This window comes from Canis aureus, chromosome 3 (genome assembly GCF_053574225.1).
Source record: "Canis aureus isolate CA01 chromosome 3, VMU_Caureus_v.1.0, whole genome shotgun sequence".
Lineage (NCBI taxonomy): Eukaryota > Metazoa > Chordata > Mammalia > Carnivora > Canidae > Canis > Canis aureus.
The window spans coordinates 72704201-72719220 of record NC_135613.1 but is presented as its reverse complement, the minus strand read 5'-3'; the positions used below and the strand labels follow the sequence as shown (position 1 = coordinate 72719220).

The following is a 15020-nucleotide window of genomic DNA, read 5'->3' as shown; positions in this document are numbered from 1 at the left end:
CATTTTATAGCCTCAAAGTCTCTTTAGAAACATCTGTGTAGGGGCTCCTGGGTGGCTTAGTTGTTAAGCATTTGCTTTGGGCTCAGGTCATGATCTCAGGGCTCTGGGATCCAGCCTGCGTTGGGCTCATCTGCTCAGCGGGGAGCCTGCTTCTCCCCCTGCCTCTCTTTCCTGCTTGTATGCATGTGTGCTCTCTCTCTTTCTCAAATAAATAAAATTAAAAAATCTATGTATTTATTTATCTGATACATGTGTCTTTGAAGTAATCAAGCTTTACAAATTACATGGGAAGTAGTTGTTTCCTTTCTCCAGAGAAAACATTAACATTTTATAACCAGATTTTCCTATTCATGTGTTAACATTTTATGTTTTTTGTTAAAAAGGGATCATACCACATATTCAGTTTGCTACTTATTTTTTTTTTTAATTTTTATTTATTTATGATAGTCACAGAGAGAGAGAGAGGCAGAGACACATGCGGAGGGAGAAGCAGGCTCCATGCACGGGGAGCCTGATGTGGGATTCGATCCCGGGTCTCCGGGATCGCGCCCTGGGCCAAATGCAGGTGCCAAACCGCTGCGCCACCCAGGGATCCCAGTTTGCTACTTATTTTTTGATGTAAATTGTAGATCTCTGATATTCTTCCGTGTTAGTACATTTTGCCCTCATCTCAATCTTTTTAATGGCTGCAGAGTATTCCATTTTAGGGGAATACTATAATTTATTTAAGTTGTACCCTACTGATAGGGTTGTTCTCAGCTTTTATTTATTGATTTCTATCATGAATTACATCTGTTACTGTGCCTGCACATTTACATTTGCACACTTGTGCTAGTGGTTTTTTCTATTCCATTTATTTGCTCTTGCATTATTTACTATTCAAAAGACTCAGACTTTTTAAAATTAAAAAAAAATTTCAAATGCAAGAGTTTGATTAGGTCCAACTTCAAGTAAATGTCCCAAAAGTTATGTATTTTTTCTGTGAAGTTATGTACAATGTTAGGATCTTCTTTTGAAATTAGGTTCTTCATTTTCTCAGTAATTTAATAGAATAATACACTAAGAGAGGAATGCCTGCATCTAAGTATGAATGGTTCAAGTTTTATAAATGTTGCCAAATTGCCCTCCAAGAAAGGCCAAGCTAATTCACTCAATTCAGGAGTGTATCACAATGCTCTCTCTGTTCTCTTTAACACTGGCAACCAGCCACCTTTTTAGAGAGTCAATCTGACAGGTAAAAAATGTCATTTTAGTTTCTAGTTATTTAATAGTGAATTATCACTTAAATTGTCGATTGGCTATTTGTATTTCTTCTTGGAATTGTCTGTGTTGTTTACTTTTCTGTTGGGCTTTTGGCCTTTTCTCATTATTGTGCATAGCTTTCTGAATATTAGGGAAATTTAGTTACATCTAAAAATACGACAGATATGTTTCTGTGTTTGTCTTTTGACTTTATGTGTTATGTGTATTTTGTTAAAAATACAAAATGTAAACATTTCTATGTAGTCAGGTTTTTCTCTTTTTTATTTAATGGCTTCTCATGTGGTTTCCATCCTCATTCCAATCTTATAAAAATATTTACCCATGTTTTTGTCAAGTACTTTTATGGTTTTGTTTTTAAATATAGATCTTTGCTTCATGTGGAATGCATTTTGGTTTAAACCAAAGAAGGGATCAGTTGTGGAATTTGTTGGAGTTGTAACTTTACATTTATTTTTGTGGTTATTAATAGCTTTCTTCTCTTAACTGGACTGTAAGCTCCATGAGGGCAATAGATTATATACTTTTTATCCTCCTGTTCTTATTTTCAGTATTGAGCACAGTGCCTACCTCATGCTATGCCCTCCATTTATGGAGGATTTATGAATGAATCTCTTTCTCTTTGTCTCAACACAGTATCTTGAATAATTATTTCTTTCTTGATTTTGAAAAGCAACTATTCTACAAAATCTCCAGATGCTTGGATACATTTCCAAGCTCTTTTAATCCATTGATTGTACTACCTTTACTTGGTACTATGTAGCTTTAATTATTATACCTTTCTTCTGCTTAAAGCATATTTGAAAGGCTAGCCTCAAATGTTCTTAAGTATACCAGTTTGGGAAGCACTGTGATCTCCTTTAAAAAACTTCTTGCTATACCCCTTAGAAAAGATTGATTTAACTTACTGATTAAACATTTGATCTATTTTGAGAGTCAGCCTGCAAAGTGGAAATGATTTGGGGGTGTTATTGCCAGAGTTTTTCTAGGATATGACATCCTTAGTTCTGGCTTGACATCCTAAATGTCTTTAAAAACTCTCATTTTGTAAACTTGGGCATCTCTAGAAAAACATAACATTTTTCTCAGAGTCTTTTAATGCAGAATACACAGAGGGTAGGTGGGAGAAAAGGCATCGAGACATTGTGTTGGCACCCAGTTGACAGCAGAGCAGATAGTGAAAAAGTCATTACTTAAAAGTGGTCTACAGGGGTGCCTGGGTGGCTCAGTTGGTTAAGCATCGGACTTGGGCTCAGGTCATGATCTCAGTGTCCTGCAGTTGAGCCCGCATCAGTGGGAAGTCTGCTTCTCCCTCTGCCTCTCACCTGCCTTGTGTTTTTGCACATTCTGTGCGGGCTAGCTCTCTCGCTTTCTCTCTCAAATAAATAAATTAAAAATCTTTAAAAAAAAGTGGTATAGAGAATTCACTTCAGCGACTTTTTGATTTCTCACCTCAAGCACGGCATGTTTCTTTCCTATGGCATGCAGTATTAGATGGACTCATTGACTGTGACTTGGGTGAAGTTCAGGTAACGTTGCTAACTAATCACTTTGTTTCTTCAGTGTACCCTCTGCTCTGTAAAACATTAGAAAATCTAATAGTCTGAACTAGAGTATTCTCTTGGGATTTTCTGCCTTGTCCTTATGCGGGAACCAGCATTAGGGTCTTAGGAGTGTTAGAGAAGTTTAACGTGTGGGGAACGAAGCTCATGGAACCTATTGTGGAAGATTCCTTGCTTTCTTCTCTGTTGGAACATTATTCTAGAGTACCTTCATGAAACTCTTAATTCTAAATAACTGCTAATTTACAAGTATTTTCAGACGAGTGCCCGTTTTCTTTGAAAAAAAAATAGCAGTGGTTTTGTTAAGCTCTTTCAGACTTTTCCTTAAAAAACCTAACCATGGATTCTAGAAGTATTAAAGCAGAAAAATACTCAAGTTAGGTGTGTTTGGGACCCTTGGTCTCCACCCTGGAATTAAATACCACTGAAAAGAACCCTGGAGTGAAGGAGTTTTGTGTGGCAGGACTAGCTGACTTACATAATTCTTCCTTTTGCAAGTTTCTGTTGATGGAAAATGGGCTGACTTTTAGTTGTGTCCTTGACTTCTCAATGCTAGTCTTAACTGTGAGATTTTTTGATAGTTGGATTTTTTGATAGTTGATAGTTGGAGCACACCAGTGAGCAGCTTGTTAGTAGATGTTATCTCACATTGATTAGGTACTCTTGAGATTTACTGTGCTTGCAAAACACCTGTCTGTATTTGAGCTTTGGTAGGTGGTTGGCTTTTGTGTTTGGAGGTTTGCTCCAAAGAAAGCAAATAGCAATTGGAAAAAGGGAGAAGGGAAAAAAAGGAGTCAGCACTTTTCTATATGCTTTCATTGAAGAGGTTTCCCAATTAGAAAGCTTTTGTAGGCTTGACCTTTTTGCACTGGAGTAACCCAGCATTTCATTATGTATTCCATTGAGGTTTTGGAGCTCTGTGCCAGAAAGCAAGAACCAAGGTTGGATGTGAAAGGAATATTCAGAGAGTGAAGCTCATAGTCGACAAAGTGCTACTTCATAGGCTGGCTCCAAAAATAACCTGCCTGCTATAGGAGAGCAAGCATGGAGGTAGTGCCTGCTGCTGTTTGGAGCAGTGTTTTAGGTCCTGTTATGTCATCCCAGGGTGATTAAAGTCAAATTTAAGGCAATATCAGTTAAAATTTAGGTGGTAGAATGTTGCCTGGGTCATTCTTACCCCGTTATTTTGAAGAGTTATTTTGCAAGGTTTGGAAGGAGTACTTTTCTGCCAGGTTGGAGGATATTAACATAATATCTTCTCTAAATAGGGGGATAGACTGCATCATAGCCTTCTAGTCGTTTAGTCTCAGATTAATGATTTGCATGGATCCTGTGGTCGATCTTGAATAATTAAGAGACAGAACTTATCTTTGGTTCAGAAAAGTTAGCTTTGGAATGGATCCCTGAACCAGCCTTGAAAGTAGTAAATGTTATGGTCCAGAGGTCCTTCGTAGAGCATGCAGTAGAACTTCTAAAGACAATAAGTTTTAGGAGTTTATAAATAACGTTGAGTGTGGAAATGCATAGCACACAGACATAAAATTAGCAAATCAGGGAGTTTGACTACAAGGAATAAATTAACTCTAGTCACTTGATGGAATGAGATCATGGAAGGGAACATAGTTTGTGTTAGGCGTTGGTAATTGTGATGTTGATGCTGGCCCAGGAAATGAGTTGTCAGGTATGCCGTCATCCTCATTAATGGTTGATATTATTTCTCAGGTTGATAGTTGTATGAAGAGATGATTTTCCAACTCCCATCTAGGGCTTCAAAAATTTAAAAGCTACAAAAAAAGAGTGAAATACAGAGGAAAGTTTGCTGCCCACGCATACCCTGTAACCATCCAGATCCCTTTCCCATAGGCAATTGGTGTTATCAGTGTCTTATATATATTCTGAGATATTTTATGTGTATATAAGTAAATGTGTATATCTATTTACTGTATCCTTCTTTTAAAACAAATTATAGTAAATTCTGCACACTAGTCTCTGCCTTTTTTCACTATTTCATCTTGAGGATTATTACATGCAACTGTATAAGAAGTTTTCTAATTAAAAAGAAATGCTTTACAGTATTCCCATGAAAGAATGTATTTTTTTTTTTTTTAGTCCCCTTGTGGATGACTGTTTGAGTTACTTTGAATCTTGCTAATATAAATAATACTAGAGGGTTTTAAGAAATATGTTAGGGTTTTATATTCAAAGGTAAATGTTTTATAAATGCTTTAAGTCATGGTAGAAACTTGTTATAGTTTCAGTAGCATCTCAGATCTGTGTAACATGTTCATAAATGTCATATTTGAGTCTTACTGCAATCCTGTGAGGTAAGTCCAGCGTTTTGCCCAGAAGGCAGTAGATATCCCTTCAGAACTAGCTTGAGTGACAGAGGTAGAGGTAGAAGAACCAAGGGCTTCTGAGTCCCATTGAGTATCTTTTCACTTTACTCAAAATGGGGATGTTCCTGCCAGGGTGTAGGGAAGTTCGTGGTGGGAGAATAATATGAAATAAAACTGGATGAAACAAATGTGAGAGAGAAAGAGAGAAAGAGAGAGAGAGAGAGAGAGAGAGAGAGGATCCTGTTTGCCAGGGCAGAGAGGGGCTGGGTATCGGCCTGTGACAGAGGCATAAAGGTGTTTAGGCACTAACAGAACATCATAAATGAACTACCATGTTGGAATATGGTGGCAAGGTGAGCCAAAACATGGTGGTTCTTAGAGAAACTGGCGACTTTCAGAGTTCCCTAGCGTAGATTAGCAAAAAAAGAATACTTAAGATCTGCTAAGATAATGCATTTGGCATAGGTCATAAAACAGAAACAAGCAATAATAAAAACATAGGATTTTCTAAAGTCCCCAGAGTCAGGGAGGGGATGTAGCAATCTAATGGCAAGGGAATGCTTGTAGTGTTGGTCATTTTTGGCCTCAAGACCGCGTACTGGGGGAGGGCCTTCTATAGAGTCCAGATGAAAATAAAAGAGGGTCGGTTAAGTCAGCCAACAACTGGACTAGGGAGAGTGAGAATTGTGGAGGACAAAATCAGTATGACTCATACTTTCGTCACATGGTCAATACTGTTTGGAAATCTGAGTATAGGCTGGGTTATTAGCCTTCCATCATAATTACCATATGCTAAGTGCTTGCCGTGTTCTGGATACTTAGAACAGTATGCAGGCTAACCTCTCAACAACTCTGCAAAGAATCTGTTGTTACACCTAGTTGAGGAAGCTGAGGTTCGGTTAGGTAACTTGTCCCAGGCCACATATATCTTCAGTGTAGAGTTGAAATTTATAAGTAGGTCAGCATGATTCCAAGGCTTTTTGTTCTTTCCATGATACCAGGCATTAGGCACCAAAAGTGAACAACGGAATTCCAAATAACCAGAATTCTGTCACTGTCATTGGAACTGTTAATATGTAACCAGACACTTTGCTTGTTACAGATGATTTAGGCTGAAAGAGTGAAAGGAATGCTAAGGAAAAGCGACCATTGGAGATGCTAAGATCTGGGCAGACTCACTCCAATAACTGTATAATTTAAGTTAAAGTCATGCTCTTGCCATGTATGTGTAGCTTTATGTAAGATTCTCTAGTGTCCCCTTCCCCCATTAGATTGCGCTTTCTGAAGTCCTTCTCTGTAGAGATTATATAGCAGCCAGAAGACTGTAGCTGATGGTAGCCAGGACCTAGAACTTACTTTGTGTAGAATGTCTGGGGAATCCATATACAATAAGACCACTCACTGTAATTATGAATTCTTCTATTGTGAAGTTTGAGGGAGTAAGAATCTTCTTGACTTAACAGATTTTGGCTTATAAACGTTAGCATCCATTGGATTTTATTCCCTTCAATCCTTTTACATTATCCTCAAAATATTGGAGAATACTTAATGCATAATTCTTTTGATTTATTTTAACGACCATCATAAGGAGTGTTAATATGGGAGGTTGACAATTTGGTGAAATAACCACCTGGAAGCCATGATTCAGCATTAGTCACTGGCTTTTCTGCTAGGTTACACTCCCCCATCCCTCGCCTTAATGTGGTGAGTCTCAGGCATTTGATTACCCAACTATCAAAGAAACTGACCTTAGTGATAACCCAGGCACATTTCCAGATAGTAAAAATACTCAGGGAAGGAAATTCATCTGCGTTAGCTAGTGGTATTACTTCTCTAGAGAAATGTTAGTACACTTTCCAGATTATATCCTAGAATATTACAAAGATGAATGACCATTTTAGGAAAAATGGTCATTTGCACTGTTAGTATTCTTAAAAAGTGGAAGCACAACAGAATGTACTTTCTGGACATGTTCATTTTAGTGCTTAATAATATGGGATCAGTTTTATATCTCTCTTGACTGACTTTGAAAACCATGGATGATTTGGGTTCACTCTACGTGTTTACCTGATTTCTCACCTTTCTGTGTTTCTTCACTGTCTCATGAAATTGCCATGTTTAATCTTTCATTAAATTTTTTTTTCCTGGAATGCCTATTCTTTGTTTCTTCCCTTTTTTCTTTTCTTCTATTTATCCTTGTAGTAATCTACCAATATTTGACTGTCTGCTGTGTTCCAGGCACTGTAGTAGGCATTGGGATAGAGAGGTGAACAAGAGAAGGACATGGTATGGTCTCTGCCCACAGGAGCTTACATTCTATGCTGGTGTTACTGGTTCCTCACCTGACCTGCCTTCAAGGTTTAGGTCTTCTTCTTCCCTTTGTATAGTCATCTTGGACTTTATCCCTCACTAACCCATCTTTTCTATGAGCTACATTACTTTAAATTTGAATCACACAGTTTAGTGCATGGTGACAGCTCATACTGTGGGCCGATTGTTGAAGTGTCTTAGTCTCATCTTACGAGCTAGAGTGTAAGTTCCTTATAGGCAGAAGCTGTCACAGTCTTTTTTGTCCTCTACAATGCTGAGCCCAAGTAAGTGGGTGATAAAAATGTTTTATTTCACCTTGCCGGGCTGAATGTCCCAAGTAACACTAGAAGCCATTTTGAAGATTATGCTAAAATTAAAAAAAAAATATTTATTTATTTGAAAGAGTGAGAGAGAGAGATTGAATGAACAAGCAGGGAGACAGAGGAAGGAGAGAGAATCTCAAGCAGAGTGCAGAGCCTGATGTGGGTCTTAATCTCACAACCTGAGACCATTATCTGAGCTGAAATCAAGAATTGGATGTTCAAAAAAAAAAAAAAAAAAAAGAGTTGGACACTAAACCAACTGAGCCACCCAGGTGCTCCTATGCTTTTTTTTTTTTTTTTTTTTAAAGAAATTTGAATTCTTCCTATTGTTTGCCTAACATTTGCTGCTTCTCTTAATCTGTGCTGAAGATGAATGAAAATGACCCCACTGATTCACTATCTGCATTTGTATTATTTTCTAGTGGAGAGTTTGTATTTGAGCTGATTATTGCACACCTTCTTATCTAGTTCCCCTTGTGACTAATGAGGAATGAAGTTCATGGCTAAGGAATGGAGCTGACCTAATGCTGATCTCTTAGTACTGTGCCTGTAATCTTTAAGGCTTAAAGTTCTCACCAACTATTAATTCACTTAAAATTGGAAGCAGACACTGTAGTAATTTAAAATGTAAAATTGAGCTCCTCAAAAAGATTAATAGAAATGGGAAATAATCTTTTAATGGGATCTACATTATTTATATTTATGTGGTGTTAGAACTCAAAACTCTTCCTGAATACTAAGTGAAATATGGCAGCCTAACTGTGAAGGAAGGAGGCTGGATCACTGAATTAAATGTTTTTCTGAATGTGCTAAAAGCTCTGAGGTAATGGCACTGGTGTTGGGTATAAGAAGGAAAATTTTCTTTGAAGAGAAGGAGAGCAGAGGGTACTGGGAAGAGGAAATGCTTGCCTGCCTACACCTAAAAATTGCGACGATGAGTGTATTGAATTGAAGACCATAGAGCAGGAGAAAAGGAAACCGTTTTTCCTCTTGAGGTAATCCTAGTTCCTGACTTGAACAAACTGTCTGTTAAGAAGAATTATATGACAATATGGAGATTTGAACATTGATATTTGATGTCAAGCAATTACTGTCTTTTTAGGTGAAATGATAATATCACAGTTATATTCAAAAGAAAAAGTACTCACCTTTTAGAAATATATGCTGAAGTGCAGAGGGATACCATAATATGGTATTGGGGTCTGCTGGGGAGAGGAAGAGATGGTCAAGAGTCTAGAGTCCACTGGCCATTTATTTATAATTGTGGTGGCCGGCTGATGGAATAAGGCTAAGCAGGGTTTTTTGTTGTTGTTTGCTTGCTTCTTTTCTAAGGATAAGCAGTTTTTATCAGGCCAATGGACTTTGGCATCACCTTTAAACAAAGTATAGGAGTTGGATTGCTGACAGTAGTGTGTGGGGACAACATCCAGGGAAGGACAATATTATGTTTGGGGGAGAGTGGATGAATTTGAAGTAGTAAGTTAATTAATCAATTATAAAAAATATTTAATTTCCACTTTTGATGTGGGGTTTGAACTCATGACCCGAGATTAAGAGTTTCATGCTCTTCTGATTGAGCCAGCCAAGCACCCCTAGATTGGTATATGTTAGATAAATGGGATGGAGTGGATTCATAAAGGAAATTATTTTTTAGCTGAGGCATTTGGACTTGATCTTATAGGCTGTAGAGAGCCATTTTTGATTCTTAAGGTACCTAATTATTAATTTGATTTGATGATAATGTAGTGTATTATTAGTTATGTGCTTTTGCACAGAGAATAGAACTTGACTATACTTTTTAAGTTATTTTTCACATAAATTGTTTCTGGAGTGCCCCAAAGGGCTGTTCAGGGACCAGAATTAATATTTCTATTTTTAAAAAGGGAGGGATGGGCTTAGTGGTTGAGCATCTGCCTTTGGCTCAGGGTGTGATCCCAGGTTCCAGGATTGACCCCTACATTGAGCTCCCCACAGGAAGCCTGCTTCTCCCTCTGCCTGTTGTCTCTGCCTCTCTCTGTATGTCTCTCATGAATAAATAAATAAAATCTTTTTTTAAAAAAAGAGAAACACTGGATTCAGATCTGACATACTGAGTTCTGAGCTCCTTCTACACATTTTACTTATATTAAAAGTAATTGTTTCCTGTATGACTGATTTTCTTTTTTATTTGAGGTGTGTGGTATGTATAGGTGATGTTGACTTTAGGCATTTACTGCCTTTTCTTACCTGTCTGCTTCCTCGGAAGATACATACTTTTTGGTTCTTTATTTTTTTTGTGTAGTCCTAGCCAATTTTCCCCCAGCAATTCAAGACCCAGCACTTCATTTATCCCGTCCTGCCAGTTTGGTTGCCGTGACACATCTGCCCAGTGTAATGTAACGCCGTGAACCCATGCTTCTAATTCTACGCTATGTATCCTACTTTCCTGCCACCCCTGAAATTTATAAAATGAGATAATACAGCTTTTTCTGAGATTCTTTGTGTCAAAGATTTGAAAGTAATCTAATGGAAGGTACTATAAACATCTTAAGAAATACTATAATTTCATAGATTTCCCCCCCAAAATAACATTTTAGTCCACTTCATTAAGACCTTATTTGTATTCAATAAAATGGAACCATTTTAAGTATACAGTTTGCATTTTGACAGATATATACAGCCATGTAATGACTGCACCATCAACATGTAGAACTTTGCTGTTATCCCAGAAAATTCCTTTAGTGCCCTTTGTGTTCCTTCCCACCCTTCTAGCCCCAGAAAACCCCTAGTTTGCTGTCACTGTAGGTTATCTTTGCCTATTCTGGAATTTCATGTAAATGACCTTAACTAGGTGGTATCAGCATCCCATGTTTAAGATTCATTCACTGGGGGCAGCCCCAGTGGCTCAGCGGTTTAGCGCCACCTTCAGCCCAGGGCGTGATCCTGGAGACCTGGGATCGAGTCCCAGGTCAGGCTCCCTGCATAGAGCCTGCTTCTCCCTCTGCCTGTGTCTCTGCCTCTCTCTCTCCCCCCCTCTCTGTGTTTCACATGAATAAATAAATAACATCTTAAAAAAAAAAAAGAAAAAAAGATTCATTCACTGGAGCGCCTGGGTGGCTCACTCAGTTAAGCTTCTGCCTTCAGCTCAGGTCATGATCTCAGGGTCCTGGGATTATGCCCTGTGTTGGGCTCCGTGCTCAGCAGGGAGTCTGCTTCTCCCTCTTCCTCTGCCTCTCCTTGTGCTCATGCACATGCAGGCTCTCTTTCTCAAGTAAATAAAATCTTAAAAAAAAAAATTCAATCTTTGTTATGGTCTGTATCAGTAGTTTGTTACTTTTTATTGCTGAGTGGTAAATCTGAGTAGTGTTACATTGTATGGCTATAACAGGATTTGTTTATCCATTTTTTTTATTGATGAACATGTGAATTGTTTCTAGTTTTTGGCTATTGTGAATAAAGCTGCTAGGAACTTGATGTGGAACTTTGGGTGGACTTATGTTTTCATTTCTCTTGGATAAACACCTTGGAGTGGGAGGACTGGGTCATATGGCTGGTAGGTGTGTGTTTAGCTTTTTAAGAAACTGCCAAATTGTCTTCCAAAGTGGCTTTATAATTTTACATTCTGTCTAGCAGTATGAGGGTTCTAGTTGCTCCATATCCTCACCAACGCTAGGATGAGAAAATTTTAGCCATTCTGATAGTTGTATACACTATCTTTTGCTTTAACTTTACATTTTCCTCATGACTAATGATATTGACATCTTTTCATGTACATACTTGCCAACTGTATATCTTTGGTGAAATACTTGTTCAGATCTTTTGCCTGTTTTTAAAAATTGGGTTATTTTTTTAATGTTGAGTTTTGAGAATTCTTTGCATATTCTGGACACAAGTCATTTATCAGATAATGCTTTGCAGAGATTTTTCTTCCATTCTGTGGCTTATATTTCATCCCCTTGGTAGTGTCTTTTAGGAACAAGAATTTTTATTTTGAATTCCAGTTTATTCATTTGCTCTTTTACGAATTGTGCTGTTGGCATTTACTCTTCATCCTGTCTTTTCATTTTTTAAAGTAATAAAGTAGTTTGGGATTTATCAGAGCATGGCTAGAAGTCAAAGAGTATTTCATTTTTATGTTGGGTAAGAATCACTACAGACAAAATATTTTCTATGGGATCAATTCTTGAATTTTCTCTGGCACAATGTTTCTAGCAATTAGAAGTCAAATGCAGTGCAGAATATTTTGAGTGTTTCTAGAGAACTTAATTTGTAAGCTGTTTAGTTACTAATTACCTGTCCTTTTCTATAGAAAGAACTTAACTATTTTAAGGCGCCTTTTTTAAAGGAGGCTGTTATAGGTATAAGAGTCCACAAATCAAGATCTGAGTAGTAGCTAATAGTCAAAAAGTATTAAATTTGATAAGAGAACATGCTCAATCATATCGTTAATCCTAATTTGTGGTAGTGCTTTTCAGTTGAAAAGAAATGTAAGCTATTGTTAGGTATTAACCTACTACCGGGTAAAATGCCTTGTAGCTGAATTGGAGGAGTTTTGAACCAGTCTTTATTACTCAGTTTTGAGTGTCCGTAATTTCCAAGAATGAAGAAAAAGGAGTTAAGATTGGGAGGCAGTAATTAGTATGCTGTTTCTATTTAAAATACTTTAGGAGATAATGACAAAAGCATAGGGTTATATAATTTTTGGTGTCTCTGAAATGATAATGAAGTATGTTACAAATTGGATAAAGCGAGCACTCTCAGTTTAAAAAAATTTCTTGATGGTTATGGATAGATTATACAGAGGTGATTTCAGTATTAGGAATACTGAAGGACTTTGACCTTAGTTTTGAGCCTGCTTTCTTTTAACTGGTCTATGAATTCTTAACGCTGCACTCTTTGCACACTTTTCCTAGACCTTGATGCCATGCTCGTTGACATGTGATAAAGTTATCTGTGTACCTGAAGAGGTTTTTTTGACTGAATACAGGACATGGAGTGTGCAATTTCTAACATTACTGACAAGGTCTGTCTTTCTCTTAAAAGATGAGGAATCTTAGGAGTCTTAGCTAAAAATTTAAAGCCTGAGTGTGCTGCCCTCCTGATCATTTCTTTCTGCTCACATCTTTTTTGGTAAATCAGGCCAGAGGGATTGTTTACCTTTTGAATAAAAAACAAGTAGATCCTGCAGTTTGTTTTGGTTGCAAATATCCAGGCAGCTGAATTTAGATGGAGCAGAAGATGCTGCCCTGCTTTAGTGGATGTTCTAGAAACCAAGAGACAATGCCTGTTACTTACATGGTGAAAGGTAATGAATCTAACGAATCTCTTCTTTCCTTTGTGAGGAGAAAGAATGCCACCCTCATCAATTTATGACTTCATTGTAGTTATGTTCGTATCTTTTGAGATATGGCTCCTAATTGTTTTAGCTTTAGCGGGTTTGAGTGATAGTTTTAGGACAAAGGGGGAGGGAATCTAGTTACAAGAACTGGCAGTTTTTATCACTTTTATCAATTCAAGTCTAATGAAGTGAAGAATAGTTAGTATTGGGCAGATCCATATGTAATGTATTTTGTTAAGCGTCAGTAGTTTAAAAAAAAAAAAAAAGTCCAAGTAGTCATATAATTCGTTATAGCAGCTGAAAATTTTGTGATGCAAGAAACCAGTGAAGCTAATTCCTGATTCACCCAGAGCAAAGGAATTTAATATTCTAACTTCAGCAAAAGGCAACTAAAAAGCAAACATGAACCACTTTATGTGGCTTTCAATATGTAGGAATATTTTGTTCATCTTTCCTCATATGTTTTACTTCTTAGTCATTTGCTTCCAGTAGTTTCCAAATTGGTTGAGGGAATTAAGGTGGTAAGTGAGTTCCCTGTAGTACAAGATTTTCCTGCTGTGAATATGAACCACTCTTTCTGGAAAAACCCTTCCATTGGCAGTCTTCTTGAGGCCATGTACTTCTCTGCACTTAGTGATTTGGGGGCTGAAGCCTGTGTTTAGTCAGAGATGACAAATGGTTCAAATTTTTTTTTTTTTTTCCAGTTTAGTGACTGAGAAATGATTCAGAATTGAAACTAAAGTGAGTATGGAGTTACTTGCAGTTACTCTTCAACCGTTACTGTCTGCTACTATTAGGCACATTTTGGACATGTGGTTTCCATTTCGATATTCTGTATTACGTTGCTAAATTTCTTGTCTGGTTTAGACACTTTGCCTTTGGAAATTAGGTTGGAACTAGCTTTGAACAGGACCACTAGAAATTGAACACTGTGGTCCATTTGGGAGGAGAACTTGGCATATTTTTACTTAAAGGATTCTTAGGAAAATTTTGATAACAAAAATATATTTTCCAGATGTTACAAGCTTTGGAGGTTAAGTATTTGTTGAGAAAACCAGGAAGCTTCTGATTCCTACTGAAAATATTAGCCTTTAAAGCTAAAGCTATCACTCAGTCCTTTTTTCTTTTATAATTAAACAAAGGTAAGTTTTAAAAAACCATGTTCATTGTAAATACAGAGTTCAGTTTATAGAAGTTTATAATGAAAAAAGCAAAGTGCCTCCTTCCTCCATTCCTGATTTTACTCTCAAGAGGTAACTACTATTAACATTTTGGTGTGTGTCCTTCCGTAGCTTTTCCAGGCACATGCAAATATTTGTAGGTAGATTTGGAGGGTTTATTTTCTCCTTACATATATAAAATCTACTTTATTTCCCCACCCCCCCCATTTTTCTGTTAGCTTTTTGGAAGGTTGCTATTAATTTTCCTTTTTTTTGCTATTAATTTTCTTAACTTTTGTGGTATCTTTTGTTATTTAAAAGGTTTTATTTTGCTTATTTTTTTTTACATATCTTTATAAAAAATATGGAACATTTCACGAATTTTCTTCTCATCCTTGTGCAGAGGCCATGCTAATTCTCTCTGTATCGTTCTAGTTTTAGTATGTGTGCTTCCAAAGTGAGCACAAAAAAGTTTTTTTTTTTTTTTTTTTTTTTTAAGTATAGTTTCACTATGACTTCTGGGTTTTATGGTATCCTTAGGAGTGTAGGTACCCATCCGAGCATTAAAAGTATTCTATGTTTTCTTCTAGTGCTTTGTAAATTTATTTTTGATGTTTAGGTTTTACATCTACTTAGAATATAGTTTCAGAATAATGTGAGATAAGGATCTGGATTCTCCCCCCCCCCAAAAAAAATACTGATAGCCAGTTGTTCTAATAGTTTATCATTTACATACTTATTTGAAATGGTTT

General features: G+C 37.0%; 1 protein-coding gene and 1 non-coding gene across 9 annotated transcripts in view; one reads left to right on the top strand and one right to left on the bottom strand.

Moving 5' to 3' along the window:
* The window catches only part of SIK3 (SIK family kinase 3), a 245268-nt gene that overhangs the window by 16520 nt on the left and 213728 nt on the right, over nucleotides 1-15020 (top strand). The window lies entirely within an intron of this gene.
* LOC144311664 (U6 spliceosomal RNA) lies at nucleotides 14627-14733 on the bottom strand. Its single transcript, XR_013377249.1, has one exon. It is a non-coding gene; the product is annotated as a U6 spliceosomal RNA (small nuclear RNA).